This window comes from Choloepus didactylus, chromosome 15 (assembly GCF_015220235.1).
Source record: "Choloepus didactylus isolate mChoDid1 chromosome 15, mChoDid1.pri, whole genome shotgun sequence".
NCBI lineage: Eukaryota > Metazoa > Chordata > Mammalia > Pilosa > Megalonychidae > Choloepus > Choloepus didactylus.
Genome location: NC_051321.1, coordinates 4218276 through 4243929, shown reverse-complemented (window position 1 = coordinate 4243929; position 25654 = coordinate 4218276).

Genomic DNA, 25654 nt, shown 5'->3' with positions numbered 1-25654 from the left:
AACTTTCTTGAGTTCTTCCAAACAGTTAATAACAACTCTTGCTATTTAAGGTAGTGTAATGACCTTTTCTTTTCCCATTGTTTCATAATTTTCCATTTTTTTTACAATGAAAATATTATAGCTGTTTTCATTTTGAAAAAAATCATGTTAAACCATGTTAAATTATTCACCGAGTTAAGAGAAAATAACTCAAAAGTGCCCCTTATATTGACAGTTTTAGTTAGGTAGTGGTAAACCCAGTAAATTATGGCAGCTTATGGGAAGAAAATTGAAGTGGAGAAGTAGAAACAAGGATTATAAGATATATTTCCACAGGGCTTATTTGTGAAGGAAAGGAAAGTGGGGAAGCTGCTACCTAATTCTGAGCTCCACCAGTGGAAGACAATATTTTACTAAGGGAGAGCGGTGAACTAGAATATAGTCTCCAAGTAAAGAGAAGAAATAAAACATAAAGAAGGAATCATGATTTTTATAGACTGAGACTGTCTAGGACAAAGGGAATGAGTGGACAGGTGGATAGAAACGTCATGGAGTGAGTCAAGTGGGATGCTACGATAGAATCTAGGCAGTGAGTATGTGGGTGTTCACTGTACAATTCTTTCAACTTTTCTGTATGTTTGAAAATTTTTGTCATAAAGTGTTGGAGGGAATAAAACACCGGAGGGAAGAAAATGGTAGCCCATGGGTGGGGTGGGGTGAGGAGGGGGTGTATGCACTGAAACGTCTCATTGCCAGTCTTCAGGGGACTTTGATTCCCTCTGTGTCTTCAGAATTCGTGCTGCTCAGCCCCCCAGGAGCCCCAGCAGGTCCTGCTTCACCTGCCCAGGAGCCACCCAAAGCACTTCTCTCGAGCTTCTCCTGGACCTCCAGCTTGCACTTCTGCAAATACAACAGGGGGCTAATTCAGGAGAGAAAATGCATCCTTTGTCTTAGCCCCCTGCTTGTGGGTCTTGAGCTCACCCAGTCCTTGGAGACTCTTCTTAGAAACTCTGCCTGCAGACCACCATGGCACACCCCCTGGGTGCTGTACCAGGCTGTGTCAGGAAGCCTGAGGATGCCCCTCTGGAGCTGCCCCCTTCCTCCTGGCTCTTAACCACAAATGTTTTTCTGGATATCATCAATTACCAGAGATTTGAACCTCTTCTTCATATAGCTGACGTCTTTCAGCAATGTTCAGGATTATTCAATATTCGTGAATATTCACCTATGGAAAAGAGGAAGGAAAGTAATTGACTGAAAGGGTGATATCTGCTACCAAAGAAGGGGAAGGCAGTAGAAACGAGACAAAAAGTAGGATGTGACTTTCTTGAAGTATTAAGAATATGACATGTGAATCTTGTTTTAGATGTAAAGAAACTTAGGAAAATATTTTTGCATATATGTAGAAATAGTTATCTAAGTCATATACAATATATAAATATATACATATAATATATAAATACATATAAACAAAGACTCTTGTTAATAAAAATGAATCAGATGCAAATCTCAGCCCCAGCCCTTCTGGGCCCTAGAGAGTCAAGAAGAGCTTGTCTGATAAAGGAGGAAAATGACTAACCTTTTAGAATTCTCCAGGTTATTTTTGAAAGGAAACAGTTGGTAACTACAAAATTCTTAGATTTTCTTAGAACGATGGTAGTATCTTTTTTTACCACCTGGAGTCCTGCTTCTGTCTACTTTGTACTAGGGGGAGTCTTTCCCTGCCCCCAAATCCAACTGCTCCCCCAAATGATAATAACCCATTTAATCCCCTCCCCACAAAATGTGAGGTTACTCCACTGGACAGTAGTTAGAGAAATTTTTGGCAATGTAAGGAAAAAAATTTCAAATTTGAGCAACAGATGGACAATTGCATATTTCATGGTGGTTGGCAGCTTGCCTCTTCTTAAAAAGGCATTCACAGGCCTGCCAACGGGTCCTCAGGTGCTCCCGGCTGGGGCTCACTAAGCAGGGTGGGCAGGGATCCAAGACCTCCTTGGTGCCTTGCCCTCCTGGCATCTCCAAGTTGGCTGCAGCCTGAGGACCTCGCCTGGCTCCTGGCCAGGGTGACTGGTTCATGCAGTGAATCAAAGTCACTGACCATTTCTGGAACCAGGGATGGTGTGTGTAGTCTTTCTTTGAATTCCACAGCCAGTTGGGGCTTCCTAAGGAAGGTAGGGCCCATATTTTCCAGAGATCCCCTCAACCCATCTCTTTTCGGCTTGGGGGTAGGCTAGGCAAATGTAAAATGCCAATTCTCCAGAAATGCGTACACAGACACATATACCCTTTTAATTGTTTAGGACATTTGGAGGTCATGATATCATCATGGAATAAGGGACTTTGGCAATGATAGGGGGTGTTGGGAGGCAGTGAGCTCGTGGCTCATGCCTGTTCCATTTAAAGGAGGAAGAACGTGAGACCTTAAAGTCACATGCACAAAGTCCATAGTAGAACAGAGGCCAGTTGCTGGCCCCATGAAGCAAACCTTCCTGTTCTCAGCCCATGGGAAAGTTCTATATGCCACATGGTTTCCTCCAGGAGATGCCCTTTTCCTTTCTATCCAGACAGAATGAATGGGCCCATAGCACCTTGCTGACATTGAAATGTGGCATCAACAGTCATTTGTCCTTCTTTGGTTGTCTCTACCACCATCCTGGGAGTGGCCTGGGGACTGATTGGATCTTGCCAGCCTTTGTCTCCCAGAGCCTAGAATTTAGTAGCCCACAGTAAAACTTTGCTGGGTACTTTCAGTGGTGGCTTGGCATTGAAGTTTCTCCCCACACTGGCATTTTATGCAACAAAGAATGCCTACCTAGGATGATCAGACTGAATAGTCCAAAAAATGTAGAAAATGATGTTCTTATAGACTTAAGCAAAACTTTTCAAATTTCAATAAGAATCCCCCTTGCTGAAGTCAGTCATTCCATCTGCTCAAGGTGGATGACCCCATGCAAAAGCACTGAGGCCAATTTGGAGATGGAGCAAGAGAAAGAGAGCTCCTTCCAGCCACCACACCCTCTCCCAGCATCCTGGAGGGTGCTCCAGGCAGCACCAATATCAGGGGGTGGGGGAAGGGTCTTTCTTTGTTCTGCCAAGGTTCCCACTCAGAAGCCACTTCTGCTCCATGCCAAGCTTTCTCTCTTTTTGGATTCCCACTGGGGCCAGGATGAGAATATAGCATGCATTAATATGGGCCATGCTGGACATCCCAGTCAATACCTCCTGACCCACCCAACGATCTGCATGACTCCTTTCTAATTGCTCTCTTCTTTTTAGTTATTTAAAATTAATTTCTGTGCCTCCAGCTGCCTTATTATCTATGCCACCTCAAAGCCTCATTCATCCTTCCTGGTGGTAGTGCTGATTTACAGTGCCGAGCAATTCAAGTCACTGGGGGGTGATACAAAGGGGGAATCATGCACACCTCCTGGAGCAAGTATCAGAGCACAGATCATCTGCCTCGAGATCCATTTTGATAGCTCATCTTTGGAGCTATTATAAGTTATCACTTCAGTACATAATATATAAATGCATTATATGAAATGGTACATCAAGTGGACTATGACCTGCAAATTTTCACTTCCAGCAACAGACCCACTTGTTACAGGAGCATGGAAACATTTACTAATGCTCCCTCTCCTTTGAATTCCCTTTCCCTACTGCCTTGGAAAAATAAAACTTTAACAATCCAGGATGCAGTTGAAAAAGTCATTCTTGGAAAAAAATTGTTTTTAAAAAAGCAAAGAAAGGATAAAGATGCAATTAGAGATAGTGGTACATTGGTGGTGGGGGGGAATCAAATAAAAGAGCAACTACAAATATTTATCATCCAAACGGGGACCATCTGGGAAGTCAGTATCACTGGACAATAAGGGTAAACCAGGTGATCACTTTCTGGACAGGAGATCCACGCAGAGGTAAACCAGATGACCCTCCCAGGATAGGCGAGGCACACAGAGGGAAGTCATGGCCACTGATCTAGTGTTCCAGGTCTTTGGTAACTGTGAGTTTATAGGTATTCATTTTATATTAATACATACATGCATAAAATAGTGTTATGCATGGCCAGATGATGAGGGCATGTCATAAACCAAGGATCTACACTAATCCCATGCATTAGTGTAGCTCATTAGTTCATTTAAAAAAATCAACATACTTTCACTGAGCCCAGATAAACATGGGGTACTTGATATAGCACTTATATGATTTTCCAATGCTCATACTCCTCTCCATCTCAATCTGTGTCTCTCTCTTAATGTGTGTTTGAAGCACGGGCATTGAAACCAACAATAGAGCTTTCACATAAACCGTCAAACTGAAGTCCAGACTGTCAGAACCCTCACCACATTCTTCCTTTAACGCATTTATTTTCTTTCCATCAACTCTAAAACAAACAACAAAGCCCCGTTTATGAGCAGGTTTCTTAGTTAAGCTTAGTAAAAGGTACACACCTGTCTTCTTCTACGAGGACAGCCTTTGCCTACATCTTTGTTACTGTATTCATATTCATTCACCCAATCAACCAACCAATCACTTATTACACACTATTAGCAGGCCCTGTGCCAAGCCTTGGAAACAATACAGCAGTAGTTCCTGTCACAGAATCCCTGCCTTCCAAGAACTTGTTACCTAAGAAAGCCCTTTACACTCCCCAAAATGAGAGAGGCAAGGCATAAGCTTCATAGACAACTGGTGAGATAAGCAGCCATACAAGCTGGAGAGGAGCTCATTAGCCAGATGTTTAAAGTGTGATATTAACCAGACATGGATGGAAAGATTTCTGCAATCCAGCCCAGCTGACAAATGAAGTACAGTCATTTGGTCAGTCGAACTTTCTATTTTAGGGAGAGTTGCATTAACCTGAACCTAAATTCAAATTTTTAAAGAAGTGTTTTAATTCAAACTCACATATTCATCTTCAGAAGTTCCAAGACATGCTCAGATGAATCCAGAATTTGGAAGAGTTCTCAAAAATGACAATGAGATAGAAATTGACTCCACTGAGGGGCATCAGTGACAATAGATTTGCCACCACCAACCCAGCCCTGCCCTGTGTGCTAAGCCCACATAACCAACAGCTTACCTGACATTTCCACTTACTTGTCTAATAAGCTTTCTAAACTTTATATGCCCAAAATTAAACTTCTGATTATCTGAAGAGCTTCCCTCATCTCAATAATGAGCAACTCAAACCTCCATCCACCAATCAGAGGGTCACTCTCTCCTCCTTGTTCTCCTATGCACCATGTCCAATCCACAGATGAATCCAGCTGGCTCTATTTCCAAAATACATCCTTAATCCATCCATTTCTTACTATCTCCATCTCAACCATCCTCAGTGCAAACTGCTGTCTTCTCTCCTCGACTGGGTGAGCCCCCTACAGTCAGCCTGTGTGATGGTTCCACTAAAACTCCTCCTGTCAGCCCCCACCCTGTGACTACAACCAAAGTCCTGGCCAAGGACCGCAGTGCTCTATGCTAGCGGGTCCTTCCTTCACCTCTGATTCCTTTCCTGCCAGATCCTCCTTGGCTCCCCCAGCAGGCTCGCCCTCCGGGTCTTCTGCTCTTGCTGCTGTCACCCCCCTGCCTGGAGTGTGCTGACCTCAGGTATCTGCCCTCCTGTGCCCCCTTTCCAAACTCCAAGTGCCACATTAGAGAAGATTTGGTGAGGAGGACAATGACCCAGAGCCTCACGCAGCACCAGCCCCACCATGACTCTCCACCGTGGCACACTGCCTGGGGAAGGACGGGCCTGTGGCTCCAAGCCTGACAGCAGCCAGGCACGTGGGACACCTCTGCAAATCCCCACAACCCCAAACCGAAGTAGGTTCCAGATCAACTGCTTCCACTCAGCAGTTCTCTTGTCCCTGGGAACACCCAGGTCTTGGTGGAGACTTTGCATTCTAGGATTGCAGGTGTAAAGCCATATTTCAATGATATCCCTGTCCAAAAAAATACAAACAAAAAAACACTGAGAACAAACAGGGGAACAGGGGAAATGTCTTGGGGTCCCAAAACATTTCAATGTTTTAATTTCCAAGTTAATGATTGTGCCAGTTTAAATGTGTTATGGCCCCCAAACACCATTATCTTTGATGTAATCTTGTGTGGGCAGACCTATCAGTGTTGATTAGATTGCAATTTTTCGAGTGTTTCCATGGAGATGTGCCCCACCCAACTGTGGGTGATGACTCTGATTGGATAATTTCCATGGAGGTGTTGGCCCGCCCATTCAGGGTGGGTCTGAATTAAATTACTGGAGCACTATATAAGATCAGACAGAAGGAGCAAGCTGCTACAGCCAAGAGGGACACTTTGAAGAAAGCACAGGAGCTGCAGATGAGAGACAGTTTGAAGACGGCCATTGAAAGTACACTCTTGCTCCAGAGAAGCTGAGAGAGGACAAATACCCCAAGTGCAACTAAGAGTGACATTTTTGAGGAACTGCAGCCTAGAGAGGGACATCCTGGGAGAAAGCCATTTTGAAACCAGAACTTTGGAGCAGACACCAGCCACGGGCCTTCCCAGCTAACAGAGGTTTTCCGGACACCATCGGCCATCCTCCAGTGAAGGTACCCAATTGCTGATGTGTTACCTTGGACACTTTATGGCCTTAAGACTGTAACTGTACAACCAAATAAACCCCCTTTTATAAAAGCCAATCCGTCTCTGGTGTTTTGCATTCCAGCAACGTTAGCAAACTAGAACAATGATTAGAGAGAAAGTAAATCAGGATGTGTCTTTGCCACTTTCTTGGACTTCACTGGCCCAAGGGCAGCCTGAAAACTAAGTTGCTTTTTGGCAGGCACAGCACAGCCCCTTGGGAAGGAAGATGTTGCATCTTCACAAAGCAAGCAGTGTCTGAGCTGCGCCTTTGGCCTTGTCTGGGGATCATGGTCAATGAATCCAGCACCCTCTCCTCAACCTCCTGGCTTGGGTCCAGGGCCCGGAGCATTCTGCTGCAGACTCCGCCAGCGTTCCCTGCCCAGCCGAATAATGCTGCCTTCACCACCCAGGATGCTCTGGGCGGCCAGCCCCTCCCAGCTTTCTTCTCCAGGGGCATGCTGACCCCAGGACTGAACCCACCCAGGAAGCAAAGAGCCATGCATATTTTTCCCTGCTGCAGTGTCTAGCACAAGGTAGGTACTCGATAAACGAAGGAACAAATGAGGTAGCACATTAGGACCCTGAAAATAATAAACGATACCCGAAGCCTGCTTTTGTTCCCTAACGGGTTCCCCTTTGGAGTGCCCAATTCTCTTTGCCACCCTTGTGACCCAAGGTTGATGAGGCAGATTCTGCTCTGCTGCAACCTCTGATGAAGTTCCCTGCAGAGGGTCCATGGGAAAATGCCTTCCTCCTCACCTGAGCACTGGCCTCCAGGTAGCAGGCCAGCCCAGGATGAGGAACCAGACACCGTAGGGCACCGCCACCACCAAGGCAATTGCCTCTGGCTAAGCCCTGGCTTGGCAGCCACTCTCCTTTGCCAGCTTCCCCAGCCTGAGTCCACTGGAACCACAGAAGGCCAGTCGCCTCCCGCTGTGGGGCAACGGCACCTCCCTACCCGGGAACAGTTTGTAGCAAACCGTCCAGGATGTGAAAATGTATTTAATGCAATTAATAATTTAAGAAGTGAGAGCATGTGCTCTTGGAGAGTTAAATGCTTGTCAGAGTGATCGATGCCTGCTTCACCACCAATACATTCTGTATGAAGAGCAGAGGGGTTTTGCAAACTTGTGTTGACCTTGGGTTGCCATATAGAGGAGGCAGATTGCAAAGGCAGGCCTGCTAAAGGAGGAACCGTGCGTCCGCTCCCAATTTACAGCCCTCTCCCCAATTAAAGGACTGTAAAAACATTAAAATTAATGCAGCCTTAACTCCTAGAGCAGGCCCTACTTTCTTAATTAGTGCATAATTATTCAGTTTTTGATATCCTGGAAAATTATCACATGGAAATTATTTTAGGCAGAGAAACAATAGCAAAAACTCCCTCCCCCAACTCTATTACCATGTGGAAGAAATTAACACTTTATTACAGTGAAAATACTATTACTGCTAATGTTTAATGACTTTTGCCACTGCATCCTAAGCAGGAAATTCAGGACACTGCGGAGTGACGGCTTCCTATAAATATATTCCAAATGACTTGCAAAGATTTTGATGGTTTGAACTAGCTGCATTTAAAATCAGGAGGCCATAGACACCCAATTTCTGAAAGCTTAGTGGGCAGAGAAGGATAATCTGGTACAAACTTACAGGGAGATGGCACAGAAGAATCCTTTGGGTACAGTCTGCAAAGAAGGCCAAGTGCAATCTCAACCACAGCCCGCTGTTGTGAAACAGTATCTGCCGTGCTAACGCTTTTGAATGGAAATCCAAATAAATTTAAGTTCAAGACATTGGAAGAAAATTACAATTAATTTCTCCCGCTGAAATTACTAGACATGACACCAGAATTTACTCTTTATCTGATCAGAAGGTGTTAGGGGTGTTCTGAATGGGGGAGAATTATGAAGACTCTTGTGTAACTATCTAAAGCTATCAGATGCCTGCAATGAGAACCATTTACATGGCATGTCCTTATGAGAAACTGAAACAGAAAGACGTTTTGTTTGGGTTTGTGCTTGTGCAATGGGTCCAGGTACATAAGGACAAAAGAGAAAGAGAGGGTCTCCTCAGTTAGTGCTCCTTTCAAAATTGTTAGCAGGGGCCCTCTCATGAATAAACCATTGTTCCCCTCCAGGTTTAACCATGAACATGAAATGTCAGCTTCTATTATAATTTTTTTTCAAAATTGTGTGGAAACTTCCATGCAGGAGGCAGTGCAGAGCAGGGTGGTAAAAAGGATTGCAAATAAATATGGGATGAATTTGGGGTAGAAAATGCAGGTGGCCTCAGCAAAGCTGCTTGAAAGTTCCCCTAATTCATCAGCCAGGTTTGTCATTAGTGTTGGCCACACACAGGAATTGAGAGGCCACGAAAATCTGTGGTTTGCCAAAATTTTAATATTATCGTTGAGCAGCTCTGAAAACTTTTCACTCACCATTTCTTTTCCTTTCATTTTTTCTTGAGTCTTGTAGGCTGAGTTATCCAGAGAAGCAGAACCACCAGGATGTGTGTGTGTGTGTGATTATTTTAAGGAATTGGCTCATCTGAAATCTATAGGGCAGGAAGCTGGCTGGAACCCCAGAGAGGAGTAGAGTCTGTAGTCTTGAAGCAGAATTTCTTCTTCCTCCACAATCCTCAGTTCTTTGTTCTTGAAACTTCCAACTGATTGAATGAGGCACCCCCACATTATCAACGGGCATCTCCTTTACTTAAGTCCACCGTGGTTGGTGCTAATCCCACCTACAGAATACCTGCACAACTGCCCATCACAGCCTCACCAAGTTGACATGTCACATTGACCATCACACTTCCCTTCATGCATGCCCAGGGCTTTAGCAGTCTTGGGCAGAGGTGGGGGAGAAATGTTTTGGAAACATCCAGACTAATGAGCACAGGCAGAGAAGGACACCACGTCCACCTCCTTTCTGAAGTGGAAAGAGGAACAATTTCCTTCATTCAGAAAACCTCTGAGTGTCTTGACTCCCATGGCAGTTGCTTTGAATCCAAAACTGTACTTGGGACCCACAAGCTGAGTCAAAGAAATGCTCTCCTCAAAGTCTACCCCCACCCAGGCATGGGACACCCAAGGACAAAGAGGGGGTCCGTCCTCCAGGAGACATGCTGAGATTCTGGGCAAGGGGTTATCTCCCCTCCCTCAACCCCAGGCTCCTTCCTTCTTCTCAGCCCAAGTCCAGCCTGACGCTGTGTAGGAGACCACACGTTGTCTGCAAACCTTGTTTATCACAAGGCAGGGCCTCGGGTGGTTAGTTAAGACTTCACTTAACAAATCCTCAGTCTCTTAAAGTTAGGGGCTGCTTCAGGCTCCTCTGCATCCCTCACGGCCCTGGGAGATTAATAAGTGTGCACATCTGGTTGGCAACACACGAGGGGCAGTGTCGGTCATGGATCAGAGCACGGAAAGCCAGGCTGGGCCCGGTCCTCTCCCTTACACGTGCGCAACCTCAGACGATTCACCGGCCTCCCGCTGCTTCCGTTTCCTTGGGAGTAAGAGGAGATGCCAAATGTGCCTCCCGCAGAGGGGTGTTGTAAAGACTAAAGAATTAGTAGACCAAAGCACGTCGAACAGTGAAGGCCCATCGTAAGGGCTACATCAGAGTTTGCTGCTACTATTATTACTACTATTACAGTGAACACGCCTGTGTCACCAGTGTCCCTGGTGGTTCTCTCAGCGTGGAAAGGACGGGGGTTACAGCGGCCGACTCTGCAAGTGCAAACCCAAGAAGTCTGTGCCCGTTAGAATCTTGCCCAGACTGCTCCCCGGGCACCCACCCTGCCCATCAGCGCTGCCCGTCTGCTCCTCAGATTTTCCTGCTGATTTCCCCCTTTGAAAGAACTTCCAACGTTGACGGGATGAGAAGGCTCCGGCGCACTCCAGCCCCTGCCCACCTGCTCGTGGTGGCAGAGGCCGAGCAGGAGTCGGGAAGCTGCTGACCTGGCCCAGCCCAGAGGCAGGGAGCCAGCCTTGTCCACTGAGCCCGGAGGAGGCCATGCCACCCCTGCTCCTCAGGGCCTCTGGCAAGCAGATCACCAAAGCCGGGAGAGAAAGGAGAAACTGAGAAGGAAAACAGAGGGCGCATGAGAGGACGGGGGCTCAGAACAGCCCACAACCCAGCAGTTGCCTTCTCGCACACGTGCCCGGGGACGTGTGAAGGACTGTCCGCTGCAGCCACACGCAGAGGGGAAGGACTGGAAATGGCCTCTCAAACGTCCATGGCCAGGAGAGAGCATATCTAAGTGATGCACGCCACCCGATGGAATATCGTACGGAGATTAGATGAAGGTACCGCAGCTACTTGTGACAGCACGGGTGGCTCTTGGGGTGTAACAGTGAGTAGGAAAAGCTGGTCCCGGAGGGCTACATGCAGAACGATACCATGTTTTAGAACCAAGAATGAACAAAACTAAATAATATACTGTCAAACATATATACATTTCTAATAAAACCCTACTTAAAAATTCCATTTCCTTTTCCTCTTGGATAGTGGATCTTCTGGCGTGAGGAGCTGGGACGTAGGATGAGAGGAACCCGAAGGGAAAAGCAAGTTGGGGTAATATTGTACTTCTAAAGTCGCGAGTAGGGTTCACTATATTATTAACCTTCAAAAACGATGTATATGTTACACGTAATTATTGCATGCATTAAACAACTACTTTTTAAAAGATAATAGAAGGGGAAGAAAAGGGAGAAGAGTTCTCAAAATAACTTTAGATTACCCACTAGCACCTAGGCAAAAAGGTGCAATATTGGTGGGCTTTGAATAGAAGGAGCCCTTCCTCTGCTAGGAGCCTTTTCAAATGGTCAAGAATCACAAAACTTACAACACAGACAGCTTTTCTCATCCCATCCCTTTTGAACACAGGGGAACACAGCCAATGAAGGCCTGAGTTTTATAACACTTATCTCTTCGGGATGTGTCCCTCTGTGTCCTGCCCCTCCCCCATATGCATTTTTATGGGCTCTAATTTCAAATAGCCACTTAGTGGACGCCCCGGAGCAGGCAGCTGCTCACCCCAGGGTTTGCTTGTGGTAGCGGTGGCCCTGCAGGGCACCAGCTGGTGATGGGGTCCCTCCAGGGACCCTTGTCTGGGACATGGTGACACACGCTGAGTTCATGCAGCCCCACTCTCCATGCAGAAACTGGACCACACAATGCAATCAAATACATTTCTATACTCTAGCGATGAATAATCAAAAATGATTCTATTTATAATAGCACCAAAAATAATGAAATATTCGGTGATAAAAGTTCAGAAAATAATGCAAAATTTATACACTGAAAACTACAAACACAATGTCAAAAGAAATCAAGGAAGACCTAAATAAATGGAGAGACATCCCATGTTCCAGGATCAAAAGAATTAATATTCTTAAGATGACAATACTACCCAAACTGAGCTAATGAGTCAATGTAATATCTGTCAAAATCCAGCTGTCTTTTTTTTTTTTTTGCAGAAATCAACTAGCTGATTCTACTAGAATTCATACAGAAATTAAAGAGTCCCAGAATAGCAGAACAATCTTGAAAAAGAACAAAGTTGTAGGACTCACACTCCCCTATTTCAAAACTTACTAGAAAGTTGCAACAATAAAGACAGTATGATACTGGCTAAAGGCTAGATATATTGATCAGTGCATTAGAATTGAGGGTCTAGAAATAAATCTTGACATTTTATTGATTGATTTTCAATAGGAGAGCAAGGACAATTCAATTGGGAAAGATAATCATATCAACCAGTGATCTTAGGAGAACTGAATATCCACATGCAAGAGAATGAAACTGGGACCCTACCTCACACCATACACAAAAATTAACTCAGAATATACCACAGACATAAGTGTAAGTACTAAAATGATAAGACTCTTTGAAGAAAATAATAATAGTAAATTTTTGTGACCTTGTATTATGCAATGGTTTTTTATATATGATACTAAAAGAACAAGCAACAAAAGAAAAAAATAGATAAGTATGGATTTCATTAAAATTAAAAAATTTTGTTCTTCAAAGTATTCCATCAAGGAAATGAAAAGACAACCCACGAAGTGGGAGGAAATATTTGGAAACCATATACCTGATAAAGGACTTGTGTCTGGAATATATAAAGAACAATTCAAATTCAACAATAAAAAGACAACACAATTTAAATATGGGCAAAAGATGTGAATAGACATCTGCCTAAAAAAGATATGCACATGGCCAGTAAGCACATGAAGTCAACAAAATGAGCCATCAGAGAAATGTAAATCAAAACTACAATGATATACGATGCCACACACACTTGGTTGACTAAAATCAAAAAGATAATAACTAGTGCTGACAAGGATGTGACGACATTGGAAACTCACACCTTGCTGGTGGGATTGTAAAATGGTGCAGCCAGTTTGGAAAAAGAGTTTGGCAGTTCCTCAAAATGTTAAACCTAGAGTCACCATAAGACCCAGCAATTCTGCCCTGAGGGATATATCCAGGAGAAATGAAAACCTGTACCCACATAGAAACTTGTATGTGAATGTTCATAGCAGCATTATTCATAATAGCCTTAAACCAGAAACCCAAATGCCCGACAATTGATGAATAGATAAACAAAATATGGTATAGCCATATAACGGGATATTATTAGGCAGAAAAAAAGGAATGAAGTGCCTACATGCTACAACATGGATGAACCTGATAAACATCATTAAGAAGCCAGGCACAAAAGGCCACATATGGTGTGATGTTATTTATATGAAATATCCAGAAGATGTAAATCTATAGAGACAGAAATAAGCTTAGTGGTTCCCAGATGCGGAGGCAGAGTGTAATGTGGGAGGGGGGTGTGACTGCTAATGAGGTTTCTTTTGGGGAAGGGAATGAAAATGGTCTGAAATAGATAGTGGTGATGGTTGCACAACTCTGTGAATATACTAAAAATTACTGAACTGTACACCTTAAAAGTGTGGATTTTATGCCATATGATTTATATCTCAATGAAGCTGTTATTTTTAAAAGGGGAGAAAACTAGGGACCCAAAGTGAAAATACGAATGAAATGAAAAGATGGATCAGCCAGGCAGCCTCCAGGGATTGGGCACCCAGAGGTTGCCCAGGATGGCATCTGGCCAAGGCATTAAATGGTCCTAGGACTGGCACCCCCTTAGAAAAAGACAGAAAATGCACAGGGGCTCCAACTAGTGTGAAATTCACCAAACTGACATTTTTAAAAGCACACGAGGATAACAATTGAAAATTTTTACATATAACATTTTGGTTTACAAAATTCTTACATGCATGAGTGCTTATTTTTAGAAATTATATTAAAACAGTGCATACACACTGAAAAACACACAAAACATAAGCACATAGCTCAAAGGATTTCACAAAGCAAACCTACTCACATAACTGAAATCCATATTGCAAAACAGTTTACCAGAAAGACAGAAGTCCCCTTTCCTACCCTCCAGATGCAAACCCCCATCGACCAAGAGCAAAGGGTAGAAAAAATGTGCATCACTGAAACGGATATAAATGTAATTATTCAGCATGTCCTCGTTAGCATGGGGGCCCTTTCCCTCCTCATTCAGTTTCTGAGACCAAGCCACACTGTTTGCACGGAGTAGCCGTTCACTCATTTTTATTGTCGTGCTGTATTCAAATTCTACTATTAACAGGCATATTTGTTGTTTCTGGTTTGGAGCTATTACAAACAGTGTGACTAAGAAATTCTTGCACATGTCTTTAGTTGAACATACGTACACATTCTGTTGTTTATATGCCTAGAAGTGCAACTGCTGGATCCCAGAACATGTATATTTTTCATCTTTAGTAGATATTGCCAAACAGTTTTCCAGTTGTGGTTGCACAAATGTACACTCCCTCAGCGGGTAGATTGAGATTTCTTTTTGCTCCGCATCCTCACCGACACTTTGTCTGAACCATTCTTTCATTCTAGCCATGCTGATGGGTGTGCCACGGATTCACCTTACGGTTTTAATTTTCATTCCCCTGATGACCACTGCAGATGACCAACCTTCACGTGGTCATTGGATGGTCTCTTTTGCAAAGAGCTTCTTCAAATCTTTTGCCCATTTTTTTAATTGGATTGAGTATCTTTTCTGACTGATCTGTGGGGATTTTTTATGTATTTTGAATATGAAGCCTTAGCAACATATCTAAACTAAAAGTGTCCCTCTAATGTAGTCCAGTTTATCAATCGCTTCCTTTTACGGTTAATACTTTTGTGTCCTACTTAATAAATATCTGCCTACCTCGAAGTCATGGAAATATCCTTTTCTGTTTCCTTCTAAAAGTTTTACTGTTTTACCTTTAATGTTTATTTCTACAATTCCTCTGAAATTGGTTGGTGCATAGAATATAAGTAGGGTGTCAGGAATTTTCGGCTTGCTCTTAGGTATTGACAGGTTTTGATGCTATTAAATGGAATATATATACATATAAATTTTCTCTTTTTTTGCTGATGCATAGAAATGTACTTTTTCTTTACTTTCCGGTAATAGAAAGAAAATTAATTTTGTATATTTTTGGTTCTTTGCATTTTAATATAAAATTTTAGAATCAGCTTGTTGGTTTCAAAAAATAAATAGAAATCCACATGTGGATAGCAATTGATATTGCAGTGAATTTATAGATCAATTTGGGGAAAATGGACATCTTTATAATATTGAGTCCTCCAATCCATAAAAATAATATATCCCTCTAATTATTTAGATCTTCACAGTTTTTCGATAGCATTTAGTAGTTTTTGTGTAGAGGTCTTGCACATCTTTGGTTATACTTATTCCTATGAAGTCGATGCTTTTAATGCAATTAAATCTTGCAGCAGACAGACTTTAAGGCAGTCCTCAGGACCCCACTTCCTGGTGTCCCACCCTGGTAGAAGTGTCTCCCTTTGAGTGTGGGCAGAACCTGCAGTTTGCTTCTAACTGACAGAGCATGGCAAGATGACTAAATGTCACTCTCACAGATACATTATGTTACATAAGACTCAACTTACCAGTAGACTAACCCTAGAGTGTCTCTGTGTCCACAGACAGCTTTGGAGAAGGAAGCTGCCATGAATTCTATAGCCACAAGAATTGTTGGATTCTGCCAACAATCTGAATGAGCTTGAAAGTGGACCCCGCCCCAAGTGAGCCTCCAAATGAGAACACAGCCCTGGCTGATACCTTGATTTCAGCCTTGCAGAGGACGCAGCTAAACCATGCCCAGACCCCAGACTCACAGATGAGATAATAAACATGCATTGCTTCAAGCTACTGCCTTTTTGATAGTTGCAGCACAGCAATAGAAAACAAATACTAAGCTTTGCTTTCTAATGTTTGTTGCTGGTGTATGAAAAAAAATTCATTTTGACCTTGTATATAGTGCTTGCTCAATTTACTTATTAATTCCAATTAACCGTAAATAATCTGCTGGATTTTCTATGCACATAACCACACAATCTCATACAACGCCAGTTTTAGTTCTTCCTTTATTATTATTATGCCTTTTCTTAAATGTTTCTTCTTTATTGCACTGATTAGGATCTCCAATACAGTATTAAATAGAAGTAGTGACAGCAGACATCCTTGTCTCGTTCCCAACCTCAAGGGAAAGATTTTTTGTAATTCACCATAAAGTAGACTTTTTCTAGATACTCTATCAGATTAGGGAAGTTCATGATTTTATTTTGGTAATTTTCCATGTTTTACTTGTTTGCTTCTCGTATGCTACTGAGGAAGTATAAGTAATAGCAAAGTGCTTGATCCAAACATACAATTTTTAAAAGTCCTGAATTATTCTGGCAGAGACTATTAAAGATCTTCAGCAACCATGTCTCCTCTAAAGTTCTGAGTATCTCTTGCAGTTGGAACAAAACTGGTAACTAGTTCTGGTCAATGGAATGTGAGCAGAAGTGAGGTTTGTCACCTCTGGCCAAAGTAGCAAAAATATCTTGTACCTTCTCCATGCTCACCGTTCTCTCCATCTTCCAAAGGAGGAAACCAATGCAGCTAAAATACAAAGAACCCACGATACGGAAGCCCCCTGAGTCCCTGAGTCACCACTTGGAGGAGAGCTGTTTGGAAGAGTCAACCAAGCTGCATCGGATTGTGACCTGAGGAAGAAATAAAAATTTATTGTGTTAAATCATTGATGGTTTGGGGATGTTTGTTACAGCAGATGGCATTACTTACCCTGATACAAAATTTTGTCTCCTTCAGTAACAGTGGTACAAGAAGAAAAGGTGCAAAGCATGATGGGAATGACCTAAATTCTTCAGGACTACAATACTGGATCATTTTTAGTAAGGAAGAAAATGTTCAGTTTTCCACACCAGTAAAAATTATTCAGATAACTAGTGCACCCTATACGTTCATTCTGTGGTCAGCTCAGGTAACTATTTAGCTCTCATCTCATCCTTTTCTGGTTTTTAATCACCTCATATTGCCATAGTATCTTCTTAAAAATGCCAGTGTCTTCATCTGACTCTACCACCAGATCTCAGCCTGAAAGTGCCCCACGGAGCCCACCATGTGGCCACTGGCTCCCACCCTGTGTCATCTTGTTAATGTGTCATATTAAATCCTTATAGAAAGCAGTAGCAATAGAGAAGTTGGCAATGGTTTGCTTGTAAAATAGTTTCCAGTTGGATTACTTCAAAAGGCTAACTATATACCCAACAACCAGAACTCCTAAGGCATTTTAGAAACTATAGAGCTTAGGGAATTTTTATACCTCAGCAAACTCTTTTGACTGCTTTTAATTAAATACAAATGAAATAATTGACATAGAATGCCATTAGGCAATTATTTTGCTGATATTCTTTCTCTCTTGAAACACGGCTGTTTACTGCATTGATCATCCACAAAATTCTTTAACTCAATTGGAGATGGTTGTAACATAGTTAAAGAGCTAATATCAACTTAGAGTACCCAAGGACTTTTAGGTGAATACCATATTTGTATTAACAGTACATGCTTTAGATCCCAGAATTTTGCTATTTTTAATCCTTTATTCCTGGGCTACCCACTGTAGAGATGTGGAATGTTAATTATTTTTTCTGATTAAATATTTTAAATAAATGAATAAATTAACAACAAAAGTGATGTTTATCTGAGACTTTACCAACTTAATGACTGATTCCCATTTTCAGAATAATCAGAATTTTCATTCTTTTCCCCAAAATGTACATAAATCCAATAAAAGCACATCTGGTTCATTGGCAAGACCTGAAGATATTTTTCCATCAAAAAAGTAATCAGAATATTCCATGCACCCACCCAAGATTCTTCCTTTTTTTTTTCGCTTTGTTTTGTTTTGCATTGGACAGAGTCGATATTGGCTCTTCATCTTATAATAAACATTTAAAATATTAACCTAACTTAGAGCCATAACTAAATTTATTACTGTCACTAAACACATTCCTTAGCATTCAAATAATTTCTCAAGGTGGGAGGTAAATGTTCAAGTGAGATGGGCAGTTCACTGAGGTCCAGAGATCAGCCATTCTGGATTTTTCCTTGGCACATAGCCAAAGCTCATGTGCGTGTCCAACTGGCTTATGAAAATAGCCAACACACTGTGACACGCATCGTAAACTAGAGTCTGTCTCCCAGGGGTACATGTGCCGATTTGTCTGGACGTATTTACAGAAAGAGGCAACGAAGAAATTCCCCAGCTTAGACAAAAGTTTTGTGACCATTAGGAAATTCTTAGCAACTTGGGTTCAATTTTTATTTAGAAAACCCATGAGCTGCCATTTAAAAAGACCCATGTGAGGGAGGTCTGAAGTCACTAAGACGATGGTGGCCCCAGAGGACTCCAGGACACGCACCTACCTGCTAGTTTGGCCATTTGCAAGAGTTGGTCTAATAACGTGATCAAAAGCCAGATTTGAAAACTTAATATTTTTAATTGTGGTTCTGGCTTGATAAATTATCTTGATGAACTAAACTCATTTGTCCAAGTTCAAATAGCATAAAAATAAAGAATCGGCTTAGGCTCCTAGCCAATACATTCAGAACAAAACCAAGCCCTCTGCCAGCTTCCCAAACTATTGCAATCAAAACCAGACAAAAGAAAGAGAAGATCCCTCCTGGAAACTGCCAGCATTTTCACCGGTGCAATTCTTCTCCGCGGCTCGGCTCACTGCAGCCAGGAGCAGAGCGTCCAGCCAAGTGCTCACGCCTGGCTCCGCCACCGCGCTGACTCTTCAAATGATTGTCGTTTTTTTCTCTCCTGCTGCCAACTGCTCCTGGAGCTCACACGCCTGTGTTCTGAAGCCAAGAGTTCGGAGTAAACCTTGCAATAGCTCATGCAATCGTAATGCAATTAGTGAGGCGCGTGCTCCTGCTGGGCCTCTCCCCTCCGCGCTCTGAGCTCCCCAAAATCCATCACCATGCCAAGTAAGCACGGCTCCCAGCCGGCCGAGGAGGCTCGGGCTGCGCCCCCCACGCTCTGTGACCCCTGCTGCCTCCACCCTCCTTTCAGAAGCACAGGAGCTGGGTCCATGGCGATGCCTTTCCAGAAACCACTGGGTGGCAAAACAGCCTGGTCAAGCTATTTCCAAGTCAACTCTTGAGAGAAAGAAGCACAAGCATAGTCTCCAGATTGTGTGCACTTGCAAAGGACATTCTAAAGATGAATGGATTTGCCATCCCGGCTACCCAAGCAAATTCTAGAGATTATCAATTTCTAAAATATGTCCTCTCCCTCCTTCACCGAGTCCCATATTTTTTTTCCTATGACTTATATTGGGGGCACCCCCCAACCTTTCTCTTGAGTGCATTAAAAAGTCTCTCTTAGCACACCAAGCACCCAGGCTTGGGTTTTCAAATGCCATTCTTCACTAATAGGAACCAGGACTCTTTGGCAAAAAGGCCAGACCAAGGAAAGATGAACCTGTAACAACTGTCTGTGCCAGAAAGTCCATAAGTGTTTGGAAAATAATGGAGACATGTCAACACATTCCAGAGCCAGCTTGGCAAGACTCCCATTGGCTAAATCGGGGACAATTTGAGCAGCAAAATAAATAGTGATAGGCACAGATTACAATCCGTTGATTGAAATAAAAATCTGTAGTCTGTGCTGAATGAATAAAGAAAGGAAGGAAAAAACAGCTTTTGCTCACTGCCAAATGCCAACTAATTAATGCAGAAGATATGTTGTCACTAGAAAAATCACCATTTTGCAGCCATCAAAATAATAGTTGATTGAGGCAGAAATCAGCAATGGGTGCAAAAACTAGTGGATGAAATTTAGATGAGGAACAACGTATTGCATCATTTCAAGTACTTTCTCATAAATTACTAATTTATTACTAACAGAAAAATAGTAAATTTACAATGGAGGGATCTGATCAACGCCACCTTAACCAATATTCCAAGTTCGCATCATCTATTTGGGAGCAAACTGACTTCTGTGTCTCCTGATAGGATGCACCGAGGTTACCATCTCACCTCAGCTGTGTGCCCACCAGAAAAGCAAACCTGAAAAGAAGTCAACAGATGCTGCCATGTACTTTGACATGTAACAGAAAAGCTAAGGGCCAAGGATCTCCAGCAGCCAGCCTCAGAACGCCACAGTCTTCTGGAAGAAAGCACCGGCTTGATGACACCTTGATTTTGGACCTCTTCTAGCCTCAAACCATGAGCCAATAAATTCTCATTGTTGACAGCAACTCATTGCATGATGATTATTTTAGCATCCAGGAAACTAACACACCAAAAATGCTGCTAAATGTCCTACAATGCATGGGACAATCCTCCACAACAAAAAATTATCCAGACCAGAATATTAGGAGTTGCAAGGATGAGAAACCCTGAGCTAAACAATTGATTTTCAACCATTACAAGGTTAGAAGATTGAATTTAAGAAAAATCCAATCTCATAAATTAAAACAGCCTAATAAAGCCTCCAAATACATTACAAATTCACAGTTTCTGTCACTTTCTAGGGCTGATGACAACAAATATTAATCAAAAAGCAAGGCAACATTTAAGAACAAAGAGTTTTTCCAGCTAACATTGAAAGTACACACAGAGCATAAGAGACATATGCCTTTCCTGTATTTATGAATTTACTACATATCTATTGCCATTTTAAGAAAGAAAAATAATAGCCAGAAGGTATATTCAATACCTGTGTTTTCTAATGTCTTTAAAACTTAAAATCTAAGATTAAAATATTTATAAGCTTTCTATATATATATTTTTTTTTACTTTGTGTTGTTATTTGAAGTGACATAAACACACCCATCTTATGAAAAATTAAGCTCTCTAAATAAATAGTTCTTTTCAAGTATATTGGATTTTTTAAAACTACTAATCCCCATTATTTAAAAATTGTGAATCTGATTGAAATTGGTAATAGCTATATGGATGAAAGGCATCTAAGTGATAATAATTTGTTTTGAAGAGTTGAGTCCAATTTTGGCTGTGTACTAAAATGCCCTCATCAAGACATGTGATAGAATGCCAGGAATCCCTTCTTGAAATGAGTTCAGACATAATTGCAGCTTTTGACATCCTCAACCTTAGGATCCTTCTAAATCATCTTGAAAAATATGTTGGTCTTTCAGGTTCGGTTATTTGGTTGCTTAAATCTTATTAGAACCATCAACAACAGTTTGTTAATATAATTTCTTTCCATTCTCCCTCTTACATTGTCATCTGGAGTCATCTGTTACGTTGTCATCGAGAATCCCAAAGGGAACTGGTCTTGCTTCCATCCTTTTCTTTATCTAACCGCTGCCTTTAAGAACTACAACACCGTATCTTTGAAAACATGTATTCTCTTATCGTATTTCAGCTGACAATCAGCCTGTTCACTTTTCTATTCCCAGCACTTACACACTCAACTGCTACACCCATCCGTTATTCAGACAAAACTAACTGTGTTTTGTTGCTTTGAAACTTTCTGATGTTAAAACCCAGGCTCTTTAGCTTTATTTTCTCCTTTTTATTTCCTTAAATAAAAGCATTATTAAGAGATTATTGTTGTTTCTCATGAAGATTTCAGGTTTATTGCTCAAATGAGGGTGTCCACATCAAGGATTTCCCACTCTGGGTAGTATCACCAGTTGTTGGGACTAGAATTTGTACCCTGGACACCTCCACATTTGCCAGCGCTGACTTCCTTCCGTGGGGAATCACATTTCCTAGTCAGGAAAATGCAAAAAGATTGCAAAGTCTGACTTCAGCATATTAAGGCAAAGGGAGTGGAATAAGAGAGAAGAGAAAAAAAATAGTTTGCATCTATTATCTATCAAGTAGTGTTCTAGGCACTTTAACCATATAACAATTTTATCCTTCTAATTTAAAATGGCACCTGGTTAGCATTCCTGATCTAGCCGTATCTAGCTGTCTTTAGCCTTGTCTTGAAAAGATAATATTCCCAGAGACTAGCACATGACAAGTGCTCAAAAATATGTAAATAAATGATTATTTACTTCATTACAGAGGATTGAAGAACATGTAACAGGTCCCCACCAACCCACCCCCCCGACACAGGAAGAGAAGACCCAACAGCTGGTTTATGTAAATTAAAAGACAGATATTCCCAGAAATAGCAGGACAGAGCGCGCAGGCCACTTGGGTGCCAGGGCAGAGGCAGGAAAGAACATAGCAGGGCACGCTGGGATCCAGTGCTTCCGTGACCCGTGCAACGTCAGCATGCTGGAGAGGCACTGCATAGGGGAAAGGAGGTCAGAAGTCCCAGATGGTATCTCCTAGGAGCCCAGAACAGAGCTGCCTCCTGGTTCAGCCCCTCCACCCTCCATCAGTGGAGGAGGGGACCGCTCTGGGCTCACTTTTCAGAGAAGCTGAAACCCAGAGACTCAGAAGCTCTTTTGTTTTTGTGTATTTTTTTCCAAGAAGGAATCAAAAAGGGAAAACGCAACATAAAGGCAACTGACAAAGCACAGGACAATAAGACACTGTGTATGCTATTCTGAAGGCTCAGAAAGAACATCCTTCTGGATACAAACTCCACAAAATTAGAAGTGAACTTCCGGAACTTATTCGACATCCTCAAAGGTTGCAAAAATAATCGTCAATGATAAAGGACAGGAAATCAAAGGAGAGAAACAATAGGACAAGGATGGAAAGTCAGAAATGAACACAGAGAGAGATGAGTCAAAAAACGGATACCAGAAGATTAAAAAATAAATGCAATAACAGAATTCAAATCCATGTTGCAGACAGTCAACGGTTGAAGAAGTAACCATTGATGTGGCTAAGAAATTGAGATTCCCCCTTGAACAGAGAGGAAAAGGACAAAGAAATGAAAATGATTCTTTTAAAAAGAACATGAGAAATATGGACACGTACACAATGGGCAGTTGAAAAGAGATCTCATGTCTTCCCAAAAAGAGAAGCAATTAGGAAAATTGTTACTCTTCCAAAGTTCAAAACGAGGGCATCAAAATGATCTGGGTTTACTGATTGAGAAACTTCACAGTATTTCAATTAAAAACTATAGGTAATGGGTATATTTATATATTCTCTGGCGAGTGATACAAAATTTCAAGAGGACGATATCCATCTGTCATCTTACTAGCTAGCTAGCTATCATGTCTCTGTCTACCCAATGACCTACCCTTCTATATCTGTGTATCCGACTATTTATCATCTGTCTATCACTGTGTACACATAAAGAAAGACAGAGAAAGAGGCCAACCAGACTGTTCAAGTCATTGATTACCTAAGGGAAGGGTTGGGGAAGTGGAGATGTATTAACTGTTAACTATAACCTTTTCTTCAGACAAGTCAGACAAGTTTAGGCTGTTTTACTTATTCTAATTTAATAACAAAATTTAAAATATATGGCACCAATAAAATACAGAGAGAAAACACAAGTATATGATTTTAGAAAGAAAAAAAAAAAAAATCACAAGGTTTTATAAGAACAATAGAAGGCCAGTCTATGCAGAAATATGTGATAATAGCTTTGAAAATCTAAATGAAGTGATAAATGAATGTATCTTTAGAAAAGTAATGTATCAATTACCAGGAAAGCAAGGATGGGTTAATTTCAGATCATCTGATAATATATTTAATGATACCAAAAATCAAAAGAGAAAAATTATTTATTTCAATAAATGGTTTTAAAATATAATGAATAAAACAAATGCATGGGGAGCTCCTTAAAATAATAAAAAGTATACGTGAATGTACTTAATGATAAAACCCTAATGAATTTTCAACGAAATCAGAAATGCTGATGTCATTCTAGCCAATTCAATAAGTTCAGAAAAAAATAGGAATATTTTAAAAGATGAGACAAACGTAGCTCCTTTTCCTATAGAACAGCAATAAAAAGAAAATATAACAACAAAGAGTACACTCACAATAAAAATAAAAAAATATATAGAATACCAAAAAGCAAATTCTAACAAAAATGTATGAACTCAACTGCAAGATCTATTGAGGGCCAGTGAAGGCTTCAGCAAATCAAGAGGGATTTTATGTTCATGATACAGAAAATTGTTAACATAAATATGTGAATATGTCAAGTCTGCCCAAACCAATTTAAAATTTAATTCACTTTATACTCATAAATTTTTTCCTCAAAAAAAAAAATTCTAAAAAATAGAAAATAAATGAGAAAGAAAATCGGAAATATTTGAGATAAAATGAGAGGGACCAATATTCCTAGCTGTTAAAATTAACCACAAAGCTACAACAGCTAAAACAGTGAGGCAATAGCAGGACAACAGATCAATCATGGGGCCAGCAAAAAAACTTAGCCAAGTATGCCTAAGAATTTAGCATGATAAAGGTAACAAATCAAAGCAGAGGATAAAGTTGAATTCAATAAATTGCTTAGGTTCAAATAACTAATCAGAAAAATTTAAGTCAAATCTAGTTTAAGAAAACATTAAAATTAATTCCTTATGGATGTTTTTAAGTAAAACGTAAAAGGTAAAACCATAAACGATATAGAAAATATGAGTGAATATCTGAACATGGGGGAGGGAAGATAGTGCTTATGAACACAAGTGAAAAAGAATACCATAAAATCAGTGATAGTTTAAAGTACACTCCAAGTTTATATGCAAGAGATAAAATAAAAAAGAAATAAGGGGGAAACTCTTGCAAGATATATGACAAAAATATATCATTAATCCATAAGACTCCTACAAATTACAAGGAAAAACTAAATACCCCTATGTGGTCTGTGAGCTAATAAGGGTTTTTACTTTTTTAATTTTGGAAGAAAAAAATTTCAAAAGAAGAGTACTGTTTTGTGACACATGAAAATTATATGAAATTCACATTTCAGCATCCACTGATAAAGTTTTATCGGAACACAGCCACACTCGTGCTGATGTAGTATCTGTGGCTGCTTTGGCACTACAATGGCAGAGTTGATTACTTGCAATGCAAAGCCTTAAATATTTACTCTCTGTCCATTTTCTGGAACAGTTTTTGGATCCCTGCTGTAGATGTCAAAATTGTTGATGGGGTAATGTGGACTCCTAGTTTTTTGTTTTGTTTTTTTTTATTGACTGTGTGACTATGTGTGACTGTGCATGTTTCTGTGTGTAGCACAATTCCTAAGTTTTTAGCTCTATGCTTACTATGGATGGGGCTCTGCTGCGTCATCTGTCTTCTGCTAATACCGCTTTGTTCTCGAGTGTTCCATTACATATCTCACTCAGTAAGCAATCAGTGAGGCCTTCTGGTGTCAGACCCCTGAGCTAGGTGTTAGGGACTGAGATGAAGAAGAAAAGATTTCTGCTCCTAAGGGATCACAGAGAACCATATTCATAATCTAAGGGAGATGGTGTTTGTAGAAACATTTTATAAACCACAATAAACCAGTTTTTATACGATTGTAAGATACAAGTATTTCACTAATTAATTCTTTAGCCCCACTGTAACAAAAGGAATTAATTTGCCATACATTTCTAGGTCCTTTCTATTACCTAGACATTCCTTTCCACATACCCTTACATCTTAATCTCAAACATTTCACATTTTTAAAATAGCTTCTTACTGTCTATCAAATAATAACTCTTCTAGACTTGGTATCGTCTCAATTTCCTGATTAATCTTAACCAAG